Source organism: Macrotis lagotis, chromosome 5 (genome assembly GCF_037893015.1).
Source record: "Macrotis lagotis isolate mMagLag1 chromosome 5, bilby.v1.9.chrom.fasta, whole genome shotgun sequence".
In the NCBI taxonomy this organism is placed as follows: domain Eukaryota; kingdom Metazoa; phylum Chordata; class Mammalia; order Peramelemorphia; family Peramelidae; genus Macrotis; species Macrotis lagotis.
The window spans coordinates 123,661,980-123,678,404 of NC_133662.1; the positions used below are offsets into that span (position 1 = coordinate 123,661,980).

The window sequence follows — 16,425 nt, forward strand, 5'->3', positions numbered from 1 at the left end:
TTCATCCCCTCCCCCCACCCTCATTCTTTTTTTTTTTTTGGTTTGTTTGTTTATTTTTGTTTTTGCAAGGCAATGGGGGATTAAGTGATTTGCCCAAAGTCACAGAGCTAGGTAATTATTAAGGGTCTTAGGTCAAATTTGAACTCAGATCCTCTTGACTCTAGGGATGATGGGTCACCTAGCTACTCCACCTACAATTCTTCTTATCAACCATTTTGCCACCTCAGTTCCTAGATGATTGAATATATTTATAATAATTTAGGCAGGGTGGCCTTGGGAGGATGGGAGTTGGGCAGGTCACCTAACACTACCTCCCATTCAGGGCCACCTCCAATCATCCTGATTCATATCTGGCCACTGAACCCAAATGGCTCTGGATGAGAAAGTGAGACTGGTAGCACAGCATCCTCACTCAAATCCAAATTATGTGCTTGCCATGACATTATCTCCCTATTTTAGTCTTTTTTGAAAATGAAGGTCAAATATCATCATGATCATGATCATGATCATCATTATTATTGTTATAATTCAGGCAATATCACCTGCATGAATATCATCAGTACGAAGGACATATCAGGCAATATCATCAGTATGAAAATATATATATATATATATATATATATATATATATATATATATATATATATAAAATATATTTATATTGAAATTTGAGACATAAGCTTTTCTAAGTCAAAAACTAAAGAATAGACAACACTGATGATTGTTAGTCATGTTTTACTTCCAGGTCAAGCATTAAAGGGACATTAAAAAAAAAGAAAAGAGTGAGTTAATTTTTATTTTATACAGATCTAGAGACATTTTCAAAGAACCTGAAGACAACTATATGCCTAATTGCCACAGATAATGGAACTCCCAAATTCTAGGCCAAATATACACATCTGAATAAATCTTAACAAGAATTGTATATAATTCCTTTGAGTGATTACAAAATAATTGGGTTGGACATTTTAAGTTTTCCTTTTTAAAATATGGTTACTAAAAAGTTCAGGTAGCTAGGTAGCTCAGTGGATAGGAGCTGGACATGGAGTAAGGAAGACTCATTTTTCTGAGTTCAAACCCAGTTTCAAACTCTAAGCTATGTGACCCTGAACAAGTTACTTAACTCTTTGCTTTGGTTTCCTTATTTGTGAAATGAGCTAGGGAAGAAAATGGCAAACTACTCCAGTATTTTTGGGGTCAGAAAGAGTTGGACATGTCTGAAAACAACTAAACAACAAAAATAAAAAAATTCACATTTTTATTAACACAGCAAAATTGTTTATGAAAAGTAATTAAGAACTTTATTAACACAACATGATGATATGAGTGTAAATAGATAAAAGTTAATAACTATCACTTTAATTATCTAGAAGATAATTAGAATTTTTTTATCTGCTTTTTTTGGTCTTTATTTTTGATGCTATTATCTTTTGATCATTTCACTGTTACCATATTCTACTGAAGCTCAGCTTGCATATCTCTAAAATCAGGGAACAGAAATGGATAACTTTAAGTTCCTTCTAGCTTTCAATTCTATGTTCCTAGAAAATGACTCTATTACAGGAATGCAGTTTTTATTTTATTTGTAATTTATAGCTTGAACATTTAAACAAACCTTTACCTACGTTTGTCTCCTATAATAGTGAATAAATAAGAAAGCTGACTGATTTCTGGTCATTTTAGACTAGTTACTTCCGACCCTATATCAATGATAAGTGAAATTAGTCTTTATTTAGGTTTCATCTATATACATATAGCTCTCATATACTTATGGCACAACTCTGTTAAGCCCTCATCCAAATACTCTTTCCTTCTATACTTCCCCACCCCTCTTAATATTAGTCTAAAATCACATATTTATTTGCCTAGGGGAAAGTAGTTTAGTAATTCCCCCCTGCACCACAACAGATCTAAATGCAAATCAAAACAAAAGTAAAAAAAAAAAGAAAAATCACAAATATCTGCTTTCTGGAAAGTAACTCAATATTTTTCCCTGCCCCTCCAAAAAAATTCAAAAATAAATCAAGCAAAAAGTAAAGAGAAAAAAAGGGGCAGAATTCTATATATTTTATTATATTTTAGGTTCATTCTTTAATTTTAATTAGGTCCTAGGAACATGAATCAATTCTTATTATCATGGCCAACTCACACAGTAGAAGAATCTAAATGTGGACTTGCAAATTGTATTGACATATGGCAAATATCACAATATAATTAAGAAGAAAGGATTATAAAAAAGTCATTTGTTGATAAGATTCATTATTTCTTATTTACTTTTATTCTCCCTTCTTTTCCACCAAGCAGACTGCAGCCCAGCAGGGTGCCCTTTCTAACCAAAATACTTAAAATTTTTTAACCCTGAGAAGTTATTAGATTAAATTCAGAAAGTTTTATAGGGGCAAATTTCAGCACAGAACATTTAGTAAAGAGGTGAACAATGTTCTTTAAGGAGGAAGGATACTTAAGCTATTCAACTTTCTAATACTTTGTCTCTCTCGGTGTGACTTAAGTTTCCTTAAAGAACAGAAAATTCCTGGATCGTATGGATCCACATAGGGGATATGAAAAATGATTGGTATAGAGAACTTTCTCTGCTAATGGCAGTCTTTGAGAATTGTTCAGAGGGTCTGAGATATTAATAAACTTGTCCAAGGTCTCAAAGCATACCTCAGATGGGTCTTGAATGCAAGTATTCCTACCTATAAGGCTGGTTTTCTATTCACTGCCATATGACATACCCATATAACTAACAAAACACATGCTAAAACCCAACAAAAATGATTTGTTATCCTGAGCATTGGTTCTGCTCCAATATTATGAAAACTATTAAATTTTAAAAATCACTTAATTATGGCTAAGAGGCAGTTAGTCAGCCTCTGAGGCAACAGATCTTGCTTCTACCATAGCTTGATCCTATACAAGTCACAGCTTTTCAGTGTCCCAGACAATTAAGTTCTCTGAACTGGAATAGGAGCTCCTTATACTACTGAAATCATAGATCTTTCTAGACCAAAAAAAAAAAAAAAAAGAAAAGAAACCCTTAAAGTAAACCCCAGTTGTGGATGGGGGGGGGGAAATTAGGGGCCATGTATCTTCTTGTCATATCTGCTTTGTTAGTCAGCCAGTAGAATTTTATTGTGTACCTATTAGATGATTTCCTATTTTCTCCAGGGGACAGACAGCTAGGTGCTAGGCCTAGCTGTGTGACCCTGGGCAAATCACTTAATCTTGTTTGCTTCAGTTTCCTCATCTGTAAAAGGAGCTGGAGAAGAAAGTGGCAAAAACTTCAGTATCTTTGTCAAGGAAACCCCAAATATGGTCATGAAGAGTCAGACCTGATTGGGAAACAAGTGAAGAACAATTTTCTCCAGAAATAAATACAAAATGCTCTGTTGGGCATAAAAGGTCTTCATAACCTATCCCCCCTTTTACCTTTCCAGTTTTCTTACACTTATTCCTGGATCCAGCAACACAGACCTCCTAGTTGTCCCAAGAGCAAGACACTTCCATCTCTCAGCTCTGGTCATTCCCTGAGGCTATCTCCCATGCCTGGAAGGCTCTCCACCCTCTGCTCCTACTACAACTACAGACCTTCTGGGCTTCCTTGAAGTCCCAACAAAACTTTTCAGTTTGACAAGAAATCTTTTCCAACCTCTCCTTATTCCAGTGCCTTGACTCTGAAAATTATTTTCTATTTATCCTGTAACTAATTAGCTGGGTGTGCATTTATCTCTCTCCCATTAGTTTGCAAGTTCCTTAAGGGTAGGGAGAATCTTTTGCCTTTTTATATTCCCAGTTCTTAGAACAGTATTGAGAACTTAATAAATGTTTATTAATTGATTCTGTATCAGGTACCATACTAATAGCTCTCTCTTAGTCTATTCCCAACAGAAGGAAAAACAGGTTACTTTTTTTTCATTTCTTTGAAGAGATCCATGATTAATGATATTTAAGTTAAGCTTAATTAAGGGCATATTTCCAGAATACTTCTTACTAACAGCAACACTGATGAGTAGAGCAGAGCAGAGCTTATAATTTATACCATTATAATTATTATGATTGGATATATCATTAAAAGCCTTATTTTTTACAATCCATCAATTAGCTAAAAAACAACCTTCATTTCAAACAACACAATTGCCCCACCAAAAATAAAAAAAGTAAGCAAATGGAAATGGTAAGGAAATACTTGAAGATAGTCCAACTTCTTTTACAGATGAAGAAACTGAGACAAATCAGGTTAAGTAACTTACCCAGGGTCACACAGCTACTAAGAGTCTAAGACTAGTAAACTGAGTCTTCCTTACTCTAGGCCTGGTACTCTATCCACTGTGCCACTCTAGCTGCTCATAAATAGACATTAGGTACAGTAAAATTCTTTGTTCCCTTGGGCTGGGGTTCCTTGGGGTCTTGCCAGATCTAAGACAAGGCATTATGTTTATATGAAATTCTAAGGTAAAAATGGATAGTTTTTTTTTAAAGGGAATATTTGTTACCTAATTATGAACTTTTGTTTATTGATTTTATCTGTTCTGAAAGATCAAAATTCGATATAGGCAGTTGTGAGATATTTAAGATACTTTTATTGTAAAAAATAGTTATAGTGTATACCTTTACTGTATTATCTTACAAACAGCAAGCTTTTGAAAAATATTTTTACAAAAGAACAATGTTTTCACATGAATCACGTTTACACTTTACTCCCTCCCAAGAACTTTATAAACAAACTTACTAAGGCATTGCACTTTGGCCCCTTTTCCATTGCCTAGGCTTCCCCTCCCATTTGGAATGCTTTTCCTCTTCACTTTGGCCTGGTTCCTTTGTTGCCTCAGCTGACACCCTTCCGCCTTATTAGAGACTTTTCCTGATCACCCCAGTTGTGAATACTTCCCCTCTCAATTTTCAAATTTGTATTTATTTTGTAGGTATTTTGTTTTTTTACTTAGTTCAATTACTTTATTTTATAGATATGATTTGAACTCAGCCTTTCTGGTTCCAAATCTAGAGTTTCTTCCATTAAATCATGTTGCCTCTCATGTTGCTGTTCCACCTCACCCTGCAGTAAGCTGCAAGTTCCTTGTATATAGGAACTATTTGGCATTTATTTGTTTTTGTATCTCCAATGCCTAATATTATGTCTGACCCATATTGGGCCCTTAATAAATGATTCTTAAATTTTCATGAATACAAATTATTATAATAAATAATAAAATAAGTACTCATGTTAGTATGCTGAAATAGATTATTTCCCCCATTTTAAAGTTGACCAAACTGAGGCAAAGTCAGACATAGAATAATAGGAGTAGAATTAAATAGAGTCAGACTTGAATTCCAGCTCTATCGCCATGAGAGACACTATATCTCTGGATTTCTCATGTGTAAAGTGAATGTGTTGAACTAGATAATCTTCATAAAATGATTTTTAATTCCCTATTTCTGTTTAAGGGAAGCTTATTGGTACAATGTATAGAATGCTAGACCTGGAGTCAGGAAGATTCATCTTCCTGAGTTTCAATCTGGCCACAGTCACTTACTAGCTGCTGACCCTAAGCAAGTCACTTAATCCTGTTTGTCTGAGTTTCCTCATCTGTAAAATGAGTTGGAGAAGGAAATGGCAAACCAGTTCAGTATCTTTGCCAACAAAATCCCCAATGGGGTCACAGAGTTGGATATGGTTGAAACAATTAAACAACAGCAAGAAAATTAGGAAATTTTTGTTTAAAGTAACACCTTGACTCTTAACTTCTCTCCCTCCATGTGGTCAATCAGTTGCTTAATATTGTCATTTCTACCTCTACATTTCTCATATTGGATCCTGCTCTCTACTCTCAGCCACCACCTCCACACCTTCATTACCTTTCTCTTGAAACAACTTCATAATTGGTTTCCTGGCTTTAAGTCCTACCTCATTCTGATCTATTATCCATCCAGTTGCAAACTTAAACAAAAACCTTAAAGAAAGGTTTGACCATGTCATTCCTCTAATTAATAAACTTCAGTAGCTCTCTATTAACCTCTAGAATAAAATATAAATTCCTGGGTTTGACTTTTAAAGTCAACCTAGTCTCATCCTACATTTCTTCCCTTCCCAAACTCTATAATCCAATCAAACAGGTCTTCTTGCAGGTCTTCACATACAATATCCCCCTTTCCATTGGCCATGTCCCCTTCCTAGAATAATCTACTTGGCATCTACTCTAACTTAACCTCTGCCTCACAGAATATAGCTCTCTTCCTTCAATATATGGCTCAAACATTATCTTCCACAGAAAACCTTACTTGATTCCCTCAACTGCTAATGCTTACCCCCCCCCTTAAAAATCTTGTATTGATTCTTTATAAATGTGCATATTGGGGTTTTTTTGGCTAAAAAAATAAGCTGCATCTATGAGGTATTGTTTACTTTTTTTGTTGGTATTCTCAAAGCCTATACAGTGTCTGGCATAGAGGCAGGAACTTCTTTAAATGCTTTGGATTGATTCGTGAGTCCCTATTAATCTTATACCCAGGAATAGCCTAAATATTACTGAGTAATAGAATTCATTCAGCTTCTACTCTATTCCATTTGGGATCAATTAATTTGATATGATTCCATAGGGGGTAATGATTATAATCTCTGCATATTAGGTTCTAAAACTGTGAATGAAGTGCACATTGTAAGATCACTTGCGTAATCACAGGAAGCTAGCTCTCCACCCTTGGTTTGCCTTGTCTTCGTGACCAAGCCCAATGTGGTAGATGACTCAAATACATGGAAAATCCCAATTTATTTTTGTGCCTCCAGACCATCTCTTACCCAACCTTAGAAGTAGCCCATCCATCTTGTGACCACCTAGTCAGCAAAGACTTGTCCTGTCTCATTCAACATGTGACACTGTTAACATATTGTTTTGCTTATTCTAGCCTTTGCATCATATGTCAACCAATGGGATTATTCTATATTTGAGATAGCAGCTCTTGAATGTCTAGATACCAACTCCTTTAAAAGTAGGGCCCTGGAAAGAAAGGCTATCTTAGATCATTAGGAAGATCTGGAGTTTACTTCATTAGAGGGGATCATGGACATTTTAATAAAGTGCCATTGACTCAGATCCCTGGAGCAGTCTCTTTTATTGCAGGTGAGACAATTTTATCCTTCACATAATACTGCAGGTTTTAGAGTAAGAAAGTCAAAGCCCAAAGACACTCAGTAACTCATACAAGGTAGTATACAAGTAGCACCATTGATATTTGTATCTAGGTCTCCTGACTTTAAATGCAGGACTAAACTATGTGACCTTCCTAATATTTGTATTGCAAGATCAAATTCTAATCATGAAGTATTCAAAGGAAGATTCTATTAACTATTGCTACAAGGCATACATTTTACTTCAAATGAGTCAGTGGCGATATTTCCATAAACAGGAAGAAAAATCTTCGTTAGCTGTCAAGGGTTTTGTTTAAAGAATCTGGAAAAGAACTTAAAACTTTTATGACATCTACCCATTCTAGTTCTGTCACTTTTCATTGAAGAATTTTGTTTTTTTTTTTTAAATCATCTATGTTTTCTACATTTCCTTGTTTTTAAGTATCAGCAAATTGAAGGCAAAGACAATGGCAATGTGTGGTACTGACCACACATACAATGAAATACAAATAACACTAACAAAAAGATACTGTCTTCAAAAAGAGTGAGCTGGTGAGTCTTTTACTAATAGCATGCATACAACTGTCTCTTTAATTACTGTCTCTGTATAATCAGTATGATTATATGAAATATATATCAATATGAAAACTTGACTTGGGAATGAGGGGGCAGACATATTGTTTGCAGTCCTGAGAATAGAACTGGAATTAAGAGTAGTGAGTAGAAATTAGTGGCAGATAACAATCAAGCTGTCAAAAATTATTTTATAGAGTTGGAAAAATGTTAACAAAATCTATTGGAAGGCCAAGAGTTCAAGGATAGCAAGGGAATAAATTTAAAAAAACTAAAAGAAGGTGTGTTCTAGCTGTATCAGATATCATTTCTAGGTCTATGTCCCAAAGACATCCAAAAAAAGGGTACAAAAATTTGTACAAAAATATTTATAGCATCTCTTTTTTGTGATGGCTAAGACGTGGAAATCGGAGGAATGCTTATCAACTGGGAAATGGCTAAACAAACTGTGGTTTATGATTGTAATGGAATATTATAGTACTGTAAGAAATGACAAGCAGGATGATTTCAGAAAAGCTTGGAAAGCCTAGCATGAACTGATGCATAGTGAAGTGAACAGAATCAGGAGAATGTTGTACATAGTACCACAGCAATTTTGTTCCATGAAAAACTGAATGACAAGACAATCCCAAAGTACTAATGATGAAGCTTACTAACTACCTCCAGAGAAAGAGCTGATAGATTGATTTATTAAAATAATATAATTTGTTATGATACTAATATATTGATTGACTGAAGCAAGCTATGTTTCATTTTCATTTGAATTTTCTTGTTCAAAATGACATAATTGCACATGAACAATCTATATGTGACTGCTTACTGTCTTAGGGAGGGGAAAAATAAGAGGGAGAGAATTTAAAATTCAAAACTATTTTTTTAATTGATATTTTATTTGTATTCCAATTATATACAATAGTAGTTTCTACCTATCACATTTTTTGTAAGGTTTTGAATCTTACAATTCCCCCCCATCCCTGTCCCCACCCACAAAAGGCAGTCTGATAAAATCTCAAAACTTTAAAAGGAAAAAAGACCCACATATATGAAAATATTTATAAAAGCTCTTTTCATCATGGCAAAGAATTGGAAAATGAGGAGATGCCCATCAATTAGGAATGACTAAACAAATAATGGCATATGAATATGATGGAATACTACTGTTCTGTAAGAAATCATAAACAGGAAGATTTCAGAAAAGCCTGGAAAGACTTGAATGAATTATATGATGGTCAATTGCACTAGCCATAGTTCCCCTCAGCAGTTCAGTGATCAAAGATAACTCTAAAAGACTTGACATGGAAATGTTATCCACATTCCAAGGAAAAACTATGGAGTCTGAATGCAGAGCAAAGCACACCTTTAAAATTTGTTTTATTTTTTCACTTTTTTTCCCTTTAGTTCTGATTCTTCTTTCACAATGTGTAAATATATTAAATATGATTATTCATGTATAACTAATATTAGATTACTCACTGTCATGGGGAAGAAGAAGGAAAAGGAAGAAAACAAAAAAATGTGGAACTTAAAAGCTTACCAAAAAGTGAATGTTGAAAACTATCCTTGCATGGGATGAAAAAATAAATGAAATAATATTTAAAGTACAGCATTAAAAAAATGATTAGATGATCTTTAAGGTCTCTTCTGACACCAAAAATCATTGTTTACCATTAATAACATATTATCATATATTTATAACCAATTCTATCAATAAAAGGAAGAATGTGCAACTAGTTGCTCACTTTTAAATGTAACATAAGTAGGCATTACATATTTTCTCTTGTCCAGGGAATGTTTAGAAGATTATGGGGAATCAATTATGGAATTAATAGTTATTTTTTTACTATCTTCATGGTCCCAAGGATATTGCTAATTCCTTTCTTTTCCTTTAGAGTTCACCAGTGATTCATGTTCATGAGAGCTGTCCCAAAAGTTGTTTTGAGTATTCTCAACTGACAAATTGTAAACAATATACCTAACTTTATTTTGATGACAGTTAAAGTGACCAAGTAAAAGACACCTAAAATGCTATGGATAAAGATTTTGTGTCAGAATTTTAATGGAGACAGGTTGTTTAAAAAATAATTCAATAAACACATAATGTTATTAAAAAAAGAATAAATACTTGATTTGAAATTATTTCTATTTTGTTGCTCAGTACGTCTTAAAAATGGGAAATCATTTAATAATGAATTTCCCTCTGCCCTCACTCATGCCAAGGTAGTTTTTACCTAATTAACAGACTGGTAAATAAATTTCTTTCAGGTTTGGAGTAGGAAATTCATAAAAGAATCTTGTTAGGAACAGAAAAATTATATCATATGCACAATACAGTTAACTCTTGCATTGGTAAAGCAAATAACAAGAAGCACATTTATATAATTCAAAAAAGTGGACAAGCTGATTTTTTTCTTTTTGCTATAGAATTCAATAGGAAATGATTAGAAACCTAAATGAATGATAGTTCTATTAATTGTACTCTTAAGGATACTGAAATAACACATTTTCAGCTTTCTTTATATATAGTTAATAATTCAATTTTCTATAACTAGATGACTTCTAAAAATCATTTCTCAAGTTTTAGATCTTATATCTTAATTTTCTTAAATCAGCATTTCATAAAAGGAAAAGAGGCTTAGCCAGTATTTTCAAACTTAGAGCTTTTAAAAAACAAAATACCTATATTAAATAATCAGCATTTAAGAAATGTGGAAATATTATTAGTTGATTAATAAAACTGTTCCTTTTCACTGTGGGCCTTTGTTGAATTTCAGGTTTTTGCTATCATCTACATACATGTTTGATCAAATCTTATCTAAAGTACCTGAAAGAGGCATGGATAATTAAAAAAAACAAATTATAAAAATATTTTTAAAAACTATAGAATAAAGGATTGTGACAAATCTGATCAAGGAATAATATATGCATCCATATTTAGTAGTTCCCTATTAAATATATAAATAACCACTGCTCTCAGTTTGTTGATATTTAAAAACCAAAAAAATCATGAAAACATTTATTATTTAGTTAATTTCTCACTCCTACTAATGTGATCTTAAACAGTGCTGGAGACTGGAAATAAACTTATTCAATCTTAATTTGTGCATCTAACTAATCTATCAAGAATAGTATTCCATACCTCATGGGAAATGAGATTTGATAGATATAATTTGATAGATATAAAAATAGATGGATAGATAGATGGATAGAGCTTTGCTAAATTGGAAGTGTTATAAAATGTCAATTATTTTTTTCTATCATTATATTTTCATTTTAATCTCAATTGCTTATCACCATCAGTATCATTTTTTTAAATGATGGCTATACTTTATTTGAAGATCTCCTAGAAGGGGAACTAAGACATATACACCATTAATTACTACAAAGAGCACTTGTTCCATATTAAAGTGGTTGATGAAGTGCTATAAGAATTACATGATAGGATGACTACTGGTTGAAGTCATTAGAAAAGTTCATAGAGGGTGTGGTATTTAAACTGAACCTCAATGAATGGAGTAGGATTTTGATAGGAAGAACTTTTTGGCAGTGGGCAGGAAAAGGGATTATAAGATAGTGAAAAGAGCAACACAAGTCTAGATGCAGAGGTGGGAAAACAGGTATGTTTAGGAAATAATAGTATCTGTTGTTTTTGAACTTAGAAGTATACTAAGAACTATAGTTAGAAAGGCATTGATAATGCAGGGCCTTGAATGCCAGAGTATAACCAACAGGAAATCATTGAAGGTTTCTGAGCATGAAAGTGGCATGAATAAAGATTAATCAGGCATTGAATATAGAGATCTGTCTTAGTGATCTATGTTTATGAATATCTAAGAGTCTTAAAAAAAACAAATTTCTCTTTTAGGATTTAATAAGAATCTAACTAACCAAAAGAAATCAGACATGAATTATAAACTTAAGCCTACATTTCACAATAGTAGAAATAGAATCTGGGTTGAGAGCTTTAAAAATAAAAAGCCCAAATGTAGCCCAAGATGACATAATTTATTTGTGACAAGAATTAGTGGGCTCTGGGACTTCTAATAAACATGGGAGGGAAGTCATGGCAACTTTCCTTACTACCATTTCCTTCAATTTTATTCACAATATGTGGATGTGAATATGCTGTCTAACCATAGCTGGCAGAAACTCTAGAAATTGGGGGGGAGGGGAATAATAAAAATAAAGGAAGGAGAAAATGAGAAACATCGAGCCTATAATGATGGGTATGTGTACTCTTCTTAAAAGAAAGCGTGCTGTGTTGTTATAATGACTCATTAAGCAAAGAACCATTCAACTGCCAAATGCTGAAAACCTCCAAGTCCCCACCATTCACCATTTCTAGATACATAACTTAACAAGGTCAAAAGAACTTCAAATATCCTTAAGTCTAAAGTTGACATTTTAAAGATTTGAATTTAAGGCCCCCAGGGGTCAAGTGAAACAATAACAGTAACAATTACATCTAATTTGGTTAGAAGTAAATGAAATAAACCCATTGTGAAATTCATCATTCATTGGTGAGGATTGGAGCAGCATTGCCAAATAAAATTAGTTCCCTTAAAAAGGCAATGAAATTCTTCTTATGAGTTAATTAGTCCAGGAAACTAAGACTCAGAACTGTGGATATATCTTTCTTGTCATATAAAATTCCAATGCAGGATAGCAGTCCTCAAGATTGATATACTTCCCTTTGCTATGTAGTATTGTTACATCCACCCTTCTGACTGGAAGGCAAAAAAGTGGAAGGGAAAGGTGAGGTACACTCAACTGAACCAACATTGTAGCTTTTCTGAATATCATTTCCACGGTTACTGTTGAATAAATAATTTTTGCTAAATGTAATATGGTTTATAAATGTCTCACTTTTCTCTGATCCTAAATCTGAATCACTCAACTGGCTTGACTTAAGTTTAGTATAGATCAAATAACTCAATCAATATCACACAAGTAATGGACTATCAAGACTTAAACTTTGATCACTTGACTGATTCTTTTATCAAATTGCTTTCTCAATTTCTCAGTAGCATCCTACTGGGATGAATATTCTCAATACTAAAGGAATAAAAGTACTTAATGCATTGCTGTACTTAAAGATTGCTGTTTATATTCTCTGTGGTTGTTTAACGTTTTACAGAATTATTTCCTTCAGTTTCCTTGTGAACAGTGATCATGTTTAAGCTTCTTATCATCTCCCTTCCCCCACATTGTGCCTAGCAGAGTAAATAATAAATATTTGAATTGATATTGACATAAAGGGAGTTATCTTCCTCTCAATCTTATACCAAATTAGATTATGTACAATTCATAAAGAATGCATGTTTGACATTTTGGTTTAATGGGGCACACACAAATAAGAGGTTAATAGCCACTCCACAGCCTTCAAAATTATACAAGACAGGAAAATGGTTCATCATATATTCTTACAAAATAAACTGTTCTACAATATTTAGGAAACATCCTAAAAATGCTAATTTATTAAGAGTCAAAATAGTTTAATAAAGTTGTCACAGAAACAGTCTACTGGCTGCTTTTCTTATAATGGGAAATAGTATTCAATCTGTCACCATTACTCTTATTACTGATAATATAATAAACATTCAATTTGTCTCAAAATTTAATTGAACTTTTAACATTTTTAAAACAAAGTGTGAACAATCAATAATGGGTAATTAATATGCAAGCAAACTCTCAGCAGCCTACTAATGCTGACATTAATAAAAATAATATAATTGCCCCGACTTTGTTAGTAGAACTGAGTATTGAATCCCTCGAGAAAAATGCTAAAATTGAACTACTGTAAAGGTAAAAAATATCATTTGTAGTTTCTAATTTAGGCTAATGTTTTTGATCAATACTTATGCTTTGTGTTAATTTTAATAGTGGAAAGAGTAAGACTATATTTTGAGATAGAGAATTATAAACAGTTTTTTTTTTCTGTAAAGAAAATGTTTCTTTTTTTCTCTTTCTTCCTTTCTTCCTTTCTTTCTTTCTTTTTAATAAACTAAAGAAGTGATTTGTCTTTGGCCCAAAAAACAAAGATTCAGGTACAGGTACATCCCCAGATGTACCTGAATCTCTCCAATTGTCATAGGATCATAGAAATATAGATCTAGAGATATAAAGGAACTTATCATATTCAACTTCCTTATTTGAGGAATCTGAGGTCTACAGAGGTAAAGTGATATAAGATATCCATGGGTTATATAGGTTGGATAGCAGAAGGAGGATTCAAAACTAGGTCTTCTGACTACAAATCTAATACTCCTTTTTACTATACCACATTACCCCCCGAACTAGAATTATTCATTAAATGAGGTCATTGTTGTCAAAGAGCCAAAATTCTCTAATAACTTTAGCTTGAACATCTGAGTGTTTCATCAAAGGTCAAGAATTGGACTTCAATTGAACTGACATATTCTATGGATTAAGGGTGACTCACAGCAATAAGGAGTCCTGATTTACTTGATTATCCAAATATTATTAGAATATGGGGTAAAGGCCAGAACCAGTCTATTCGTGGACAGACTCAGAGGTACCTGAACTAGGGATAAGGAATAAAACATTAAGAGCCAGCTACTTCAGAAGTCAGTTTTTCCATTTTCAATGTGGTCTATAAGATGTCAGTATTATCAAGTGAAGTTTTCTGTTGTTCTCTAAATCTCTCTCTGAAGTGCAATGCAATGTACTAGGGGCTGAATTAAAGGGAAAAAAATGAATTTACTCCAGTTTGCGAAAAAACTTCCAAAAGAGTGTAGTCAAAAAATTTGGATGCAACTAGCTCTTATATTCACCTAACTCATGTTTTCTGGACAATATATTGCTACTTCACTCTTAAAGACTCTTTGGCAGTGGTTCTATACTGTCCAGGTGCCAAAATTCAGTATCAAAGATAAAATTTATATCTATAAGAAGCTAACTTCACTTGGATTGGTACTTAGGCAAGTGAACTACAATGTTTGCTGGTAATTTAAAAAGTCCACATGAGAGCTTTTATAGCATCCAGTGACTTTCTATTTATCCTAAAACTTTCCAAGTTTTTACAAGGATTTATATAGTTGCTTTTGTTATGGTTGCAGGGCTCATTGATTTTTACAACTCCTGAGACCCCTTCTGTAGTTATTTAGACTTGAATTCATTTATTAACTAACTACAAAGCACTGTAACTCCAGGCTAACAACTCTGTTAAGTTAAACACTTATTAAACTTTACTTTTTCACCCCATTATTAAAATTTTTTAATTTATTTTTTAAGTCTTATATGTGTTGTCTTTACTTTAGAAACACTTTTTTGGTTATTCTCACTTCCTGGGAAATATCTTATAAAAAAATAAAAGTTAAATATAATTAATAATATAGTGATTACATCTGAAAGCACATATATTTTCTTATAGTTTCATACTTTTGAATAGTTTGGGTTTCTTCCCTTAAGAACTGCCTATTCTTATGCTTAGACCATTTGTCAATTGGGAAAATATTGTTATGATCTTATAAAAAAGAGTCACTAATCCATCTAGGGGAAAACTAAGAATGAGAGATAAGAATAGCCTATGTGTTCCACTGATACTCATACAAATCAAGAGAACATAAGGAAGGCTTCCCATCAAGTTTTGTGAATAACTAGTCTAGGTTTCCAACAACTCCCCTCTTTTAATTAGGTGAGATTTGTTTTGGTCCTGAAAACATACTATTTCTGCCTATGTGCTTGGGTTTAGAGTATTCTCTCTACTAGGATGTCATGTTCTCTCTCTCTCTCTCTCTTTCTCTTTCTTTTACTTACCTAAATCCAAATCATAGGCTCTCTAGAACAATCTCTATAGCATATCTATAGCAAATCCCACTCTTAGTAATTTCGCTTTGCTTTGAACTTCTAGATAACTTAAACAGTTTGCATATCCTTCCCTGTTCTCATGTGTGATACTCCTTTTTCCTCTAATAGGCTGAGTGGAACCTTTTTGAGATTAGGATTTAAGATCTTTTTCTTTTTGTTTTTTTGCAAGGCAATGGAGTTAAGTAACTTGTCCAAAGTCACACAGCCAGGTAATTATAAAGTGTCTGAGGCTGCATTTGAATTCAGGTCTATCTACTGTACCACCTAGCTGCCCCAGGACTTAGGACTTTCAAATGAGATCACATGTATGTTATTTGAAATAAAGCACTTTTATAAAGTATAATAAAATTTTAGCTAATATTACTACTACATTGATGAAGTCAGATAAAATTAGAAACAACCAATTTTCCTTCTAAAGTTCTATTTCTAGGATTCTATTATTATATCTTACATTCCTATATCTTACAGAGTCTCACACAGTGTTAAATACATCAATGTGATCAATGAATTTATATCAATTCATTTAAGTAATGTCTTTGAGGAATGAGTGTCCTGCATGAATAAATTTTTCTGAACAGTGAATTTAACTTTTCAAAATATTAAAATTTACAGAGAAATATCTCACACTATATATCAAAACACATTCCAAAATGGCACATAATTTAAAAACAAAGAGTAACATTATTAGCCAATTAGAAGAACATGGAAAAAATTTATTCTCAGTTCTTTGGATATGGGAATAAGTGATGAGAGGCTCACATGAAGCAAAATAGACATCATTGATTTCATAATATTAAACAAGTTTTGCATAAACAAAATTAATGCAGTTACAATTAGAAGAGAAGCAGGAAATTAAGGGGAAAATATATAGTGACTTTCTTTAATAAAGGTCATATATA

General features: G+C 32.9%; 1 protein-coding gene across 3 annotated transcripts in view; it reads right to left on the reverse strand.

The window, feature by feature from the left end:
- MAN1A1 (mannosidase alpha class 1A member 1) overlaps positions 1-16,425 on the reverse strand; it is a 197,024-nt gene that overhangs the window by 34,407 nt on the left and 146,192 nt on the right. The window lies entirely within an intron of this gene.